The 5,661-nt window shown below is 51.9% G+C and overlaps 1 protein-coding gene across 11 annotated transcripts in view; it reads left to right on the forward strand.

Annotated features, from left to right (window-relative positions):
* The window catches only part of CdGAPr (GTPase-activating protein CdGAPr), a 370,593-nt gene that overhangs the window by 208,057 nt on the left and 156,875 nt on the right, over positions 1-5,661 (forward strand). For 2 of the 11 annotated variants that reach the window (XM_070136739.1, XM_070136742.1), the window contains exon 1: positions 3,380-3,562. The exons of the other annotated variants lie outside the window; for them this stretch is intronic. The gene's annotated coding sequence lies outside the window, so the exon portion shown is untranslated. Of the gene's footprint in view, positions 1-3,379; positions 3,563-5,661 lie in introns of those variants that run through there. 11 annotated transcript variants of the gene reach the window in all.

Raw genomic sequence — 5,661 nt, forward strand, 5'->3', positions numbered from 1 at the left:
AGTAGATTAACCGAGAAAAAACATAGTAAGGCAATAGTATGATGTTAATGAAAATGCGATTAATGAAAAAGGTAATCAAGATGATGATTGTGATAATGTCAATTATGATAGTAATAATAGTGAAGACTTATAATGTTAATGCCAATGATGATATGATGATAACGACGACGATGATGATGTTAATGATAATAACAAAAAGAAGTAGATAATGGTAACAGCAGGCCCTGTAAGGCACAAGGAAAATAAATAGATGTATGGGATGAGGTCAGCAGATCTTGGAGGGGGGGGGGTAGGACGGCGGTGGAGCGGTGTCGATTATGAGGTGAGAAAAGGTCGTAAATCAGGGGGAGGGAAGAGGTGGGAGGAGGGAGGAAGAAAGGGAAAGGAGGAATAAAGGAAAGAGAAGACAGGAAATTGGGAAAATAGTTATTGTTATTGCTATAATGTTATTACTGTTATGGCGGGTGTTATCCTTGCTGATATCGTCATTATTGTTGTTATTATTATCATCATCATCATCATCATCATCATCATCATCATCATCATCATCATCATCATCATCATCATCATCATCATCATCATCATCATCATCATCATCATCATCATCATCATCATCATCAATCATCATCATCATCATGAGGAGGATTTATATTGCATTTGCTATTGTTATCATATAACATATTGCTGCCATTAGTAGCATTACCACTGACACTATCATTACCATCATAACCCAACTTATACAGTGTTACTATCATTATTGTTGTTATTTGTTTTTGTTGTATGCTTGCAGAAGTTTTACCACCCACTCTATAGCCTCTACCCCCCCCCCAACATGTGAGCACTTCCGCCTCCCATGTTTACGTCCCGGCAGCCAAGCAGAAAATTATTCGGAAAACAGACTTGATCACATCCGATCTGATGATTCTTGCCTGCCCTCCCACTCCCTCCCCCCTCCCCCTTCCCCTTCCCCCTCTTTCCTATTCCCTCCCCGCCTACTCTTTCCGTTCTCACCTTCCTTGCTCAGTGTCTCTACCTTCAAATTACCATTCCCATCGATTTCCATTCCCATTGCTTTCCCTTCTCCCCCTTCACTCTGCTGTTCCTCTGATCCTTCCCCGCACCTTCCCCATCGCCATTACTTATGCCCATTACCCATCCCCTCTTCTTTCTCTGCCCTTTCCCCTCCCCCTCTCATTCCCCTTCTCCTTCTCTGCCCCTTCCTCTGACCACCCCCTCCCCGACCCTTTGTATCTCCTCCCCCTCTTTCGCTGCCCCATCCTCTGACTATCCCCTCTCCCTCCCCTTCTCTTCTTTCTCTGTCTCTTCCCCTTCCTTTCCCTCCCTCCTCCTCTTCCTCTGCTTCTTCGCCATTTTCCCAGTTCCCTCTTATCTCTCTCCCTCTGCCCTTTCCCCCTCCCATTGCTTTTCCTCTCCCTCTCCCTCTCCCTCTCCCTCTCCCTCTCCCTCTCCCTCTCCCTCTCCCTTCCTCGCCATCTGCTCCTTCCCCTCACCTTCCCCATCCCCTTTCCCCCTCGCCCCCTCCCAACTCGAGACTGTCCTCGCCATTTTTCTCTTCCTCTCTTTCGTCGTCGCAATCATCGAGGCGGCTCATCTGGGCCTTTTTCGATGTCCTCACCGCCAGGCCTCCTCCATCAGCCGCCTTCAGGCTTCTCTTTCTCTTTCCTTCTTGTTCCTCTTCCTCCTCCTTTCTTCTTCTTTCCTCCCTCCCTCTTCTCTATTCCTTTTCGTCTTCCTGCTCCTCCTCTTCTTCCTCTTCCTTCTCCCCTCCTTCTCCTCTTCTTTCTCCTCCCCCTTCTCCTCCTCTTCCTCCTCCTCCTCCTCCTCCTCCTCCTCCTCCTCCTCCTCCTCCTCCTCCTCCTCCTCCTCCTCCTCCTCCTCCTCCTCCTCCTTCTCTTCCTTCTTCTATGATGAGCTTCCCAGAACCGGGGAGAGGTTGGGGCAAGAACAAGAGGGTGGTGGGGTTCCTTTTTCCATAGGAGGAAGGAATGGAGTAGGAGAAGGAGAAGGAGGAGGAAGAGAAGGAAGAAGAGGAGAAGAAAGAGGAAGAGGGGAAGATGAGGGGAGTGAACAAAGAAAAAGGAATGATAAATGCTGATCAGAATTGGGCAAATAGGAAGCGCTAACAAGTCACGCCCATCACCCCCTCTCCCCCAACCCCTCCTTCGCCATTCATCTATTCTCTGTAAATCCCTTCCCTTGCACCTATTCTCTTCATTTCCTCCCTCTCCGTTCCATCTTTCCATTCTATTCTTACCTCCCTTCCTTCTCTTCCTCCTTCCTTCCCTCCTCTTCCTCCTTCCTTCCCTCCTTCTCTTCCCCCTTTCCTCCCTCCCTCCTCTTCCTCTTTCCCTCCCTCCTCTTCCTCCTCTTACTCCACCCTTCCCTCCTCTTCCTCTTTCATTCTCTCTCCCTCCCTTTCTTTTCTTCCTTCCTTCCCCGCCATCCCGCATCCTTGTCTTTGCCTTTCCTTCCTTTCTCCCTCTTCCTTTTTCCTCCTCAGAGTATCATGTGTCCTTGCTTCCTTTATTGCGTTTCTTGATGTACTCTCCCATACAATTGTCCGTCTTCTCTTCCTCTTCTCCTATTGTCTGTTTCTTCTCCTACCCTATTCTCATTTTCTTCTCCTCCTCTTCCGTCCTCCCCCTATCCTCCCTCTACTCTTCCACCTCTTCTTCCTTCTCTACTTCTTCTTCCTCCTCCTCCTCCTCTTCCTCCATTTCCTCCTTCTCCTCCTCCTCCTCCCATCCTCCTCCATTTCCTCCTCCTCCTCCTCCCATCCTCCTCCATTTCCTCCTCCTCCTCCTCCTCCCATCCTCCTCCTCCTCCTCCCATCCTCCTCCTCCCTCCCCTTCTCCCCACACCTACTGTAAGTGTAGTTTTTCAGGCAGCGTCAGTGTGTGTTGTGGCTCGGGTGAGGGCGGATGTGACCCTAGTACCGCGCGGACCTTGAACACGCTGAGTGTGTGTGTGGCTGTGTGTGTGTGTGTGTGTGTGTGTGTGTGTGTGTATGTGTGTGTGTGTGTGTGTGTGTGTGTGTGTGTGTGTGTGTGTGTGTGTGTGTGTGTGTGTATTTGTGTGTGCGTGCGTGCATGTGTGCGTGTGTGTGTGCATGCGTGCGGGCATGTGTGTGTGTGTGTGTGTGTGTGTTATGTAAGTGTGCGTAGGTACGAGCGTGTGTGTGTGTGTGTGTGTGTGAAAGAGAGAGAGAGAGAGAGAGAGAGAGAGAGAGATCGTGTGTGGATGTATGAGCGTATATATGCTCGCCTCATCGTGTGCACTCATATGCTATCACGCGTGAGCGTCATTGGAAGTGTTCGGCTGACAAGCATATCCTCCTGATATCCGCATCCGTCAGTGTTCCTTCGCCTGTTGCTCCCGCAAGACAGTCCCGTCGGCGCAGCTTTGAGCCTGCTCCCCGCGCCAGGGGACCACTGGTCCGGTAGCCGAGTTGCCTGCCGGGTCGCTCGCTGGTCCAGAGCAAATGAGGAGCGGAAGAAATGAGGGAATGGCCTGGAGGAAAAAAACAGAGAAGAAAAGGAAAGTGCGTCAGTGGAAAGACCGAGGGTTATTGTGATGAATTCCCCGAGTGTTTTTTAAAGAGATAGTGATGTGTACGTGGAATTAGCACATGTGTGTGTTCGTGTACGGATACTTGCCCTGCAGTCTGAAGGAAGAGCTGACATCTCTGCAATTTCCCGAGTCCTTCGCCCACAGCATTTTCGCGAAGCCTTGACTCCCGTTCGAAAAGCGATTCGGATAATTACGGCATTGTGTGTAGCGCCGTGCGAACATGTCACGTGACCTCGCTCATGTTGCTATCGGATTTTCAGCGCCGTGCCAGCGCCTGGCAGGGCCGCGGCGATAGATTTTGCCTTGGCGTTGAAAGCGCAGTTGACAAGCGGCCCGGCCACTCCCGTGTTACTCCAGCGACCAGCGTTGTGATGACAACCTGTCCGGCCGCGCCTATATTATTGCTGAGCAAAGAGATGCCCCCCTCCCGGACCCTGCCGCTCTGCCCCTCCTTCCCTCTCCCACTGCCCCTCTCTCCCCCTTCCTCCCCCTCTGCTCCTCGCCTCCTCCCTCACTGCCCCTCTGCTATTCTGCCCAAATGCCCCCCTGCCCTTCTGCCCCACTGCCTCTCTCCCTCACTGGCCCTATGCCCTTGTCCCCCCCTCTCTCGTGCCCCGAAGCTGCCCGGTCTGGTTTCCGCGCATCACCTGCCCGGCGCGCACGGGGCATTAGTTCGAACGCGCCGGGGTGACGGACTTCAACACCCGCAGTCTGAGTGAGGGAGGGAGGGAGGGAGGGAAGGAGGGAGAGAGAGGAAGAAAAGAAAAGAAAGGGAGAGGTAGAGAGAGAGTCTGCTCAAGGAGATTTAGGGGAGAGAGGGAGAGAGGGAGAGGAGGAAGGAAGCAAGGAAGTAAGGAAGAGATGAGGAGGGAGGGAGGTAGGGATGGAGAGGGACAGAGAGGCGAAGAAATTGAACTCAAATTAACGCACATAAACACGCGCGCGCGCGCGCGCACACACACACACACACACACACACACACACACACACACACACACACACACACACACACACACACACACACACACACACACACACACACACACACACACACACACTTGAAATAACAATCACATAGACAAACCCTTCAGGACAAAAGCTCTTGTTTTTCGGGGCAAACGCACCAGCAGATTCAGGGTTCGAAGATTGTGAAGGATTCATCCTCCTCAGCATCTCATTCTCTCCCTCCTTTTTTTCTTCTCTCCTTCCTTGTTTGTTCGCTTGCTTCCTCCTTTCGTGCTTCTTTCTGTCCTTCTCTCCCTCCCCCGACCATCCTTCTCTCCCTTAGCCTCCCTCCCTCTCCGCCCCAAGAAAAAAAGACTCCGAAGGAGGGACTCGGAGGGAGCAATGAAGGATCGCACGGGCGGGTGTGTTGACCTAGGATCTCAAGGTTGTTGGCCGGGAGCTGGTTGTTGTCCCGACTCCGCCTCTCGGACCTTATACGGGTGCCGCTCGTTTGGGGGGGTTAGGTAGGGGATGGGGTAGGAGGGGGTGGTGGAGGGGTAGGGGTTAGGTAGGGTGATGGGGTCGGAGGGGTAGGGGTTCCGGAAGAGGAAGGGGGCTTAGGTGGGTAGGATGGAGGGGGAGATGAAGGTAGGATATAGGGAGTAGGAAAGTGGTGGGTTGGAGTAGGAAGGTCAAGGGATGGAGTAGGATAGTGGAGGGACTGGGTGGGTTCGGTAGTCGAGGGATGGAGGAGGGATAGGGAAGGAATAGGTAAAGGAAAGCGTAGGGTAGAGGATAAGAGGAGGAATTAGAGTCCTTATGTGCACGTTTAAGAATCCAGAAAGAAGGTAGAATAAGAGAAAAAAGGAGAAATATATAGAGAGCTGGTGTGAAGGTCTCGCTCACCTTCAGTCTAAATCTGCGCGTCGTAGAGGGTGGGGGTAATGGATGGGGTTATTTGGGTAATAGGAATGAGGTTACCTGCAGGGAGGGAAGGAGGGGGAGGGCTGCCTGTAAGGGAGGAGGGGTGGGGTTGCGTTCAGGGGGGATGGGGGTGGGAGTTGCCCTTCAAGAGGTTTGTTGCTTACTCGAGGAGAAGGAAAAGGAGAAGAAAGAAAAAGGGAA

This window comes from Penaeus vannamei, chromosome 22 (genome assembly GCF_042767895.1).
Source record: "Penaeus vannamei isolate JL-2024 chromosome 22, ASM4276789v1, whole genome shotgun sequence".
NCBI lineage: Eukaryota > Metazoa > Arthropoda > Malacostraca > Decapoda > Penaeidae > Penaeus > Penaeus vannamei.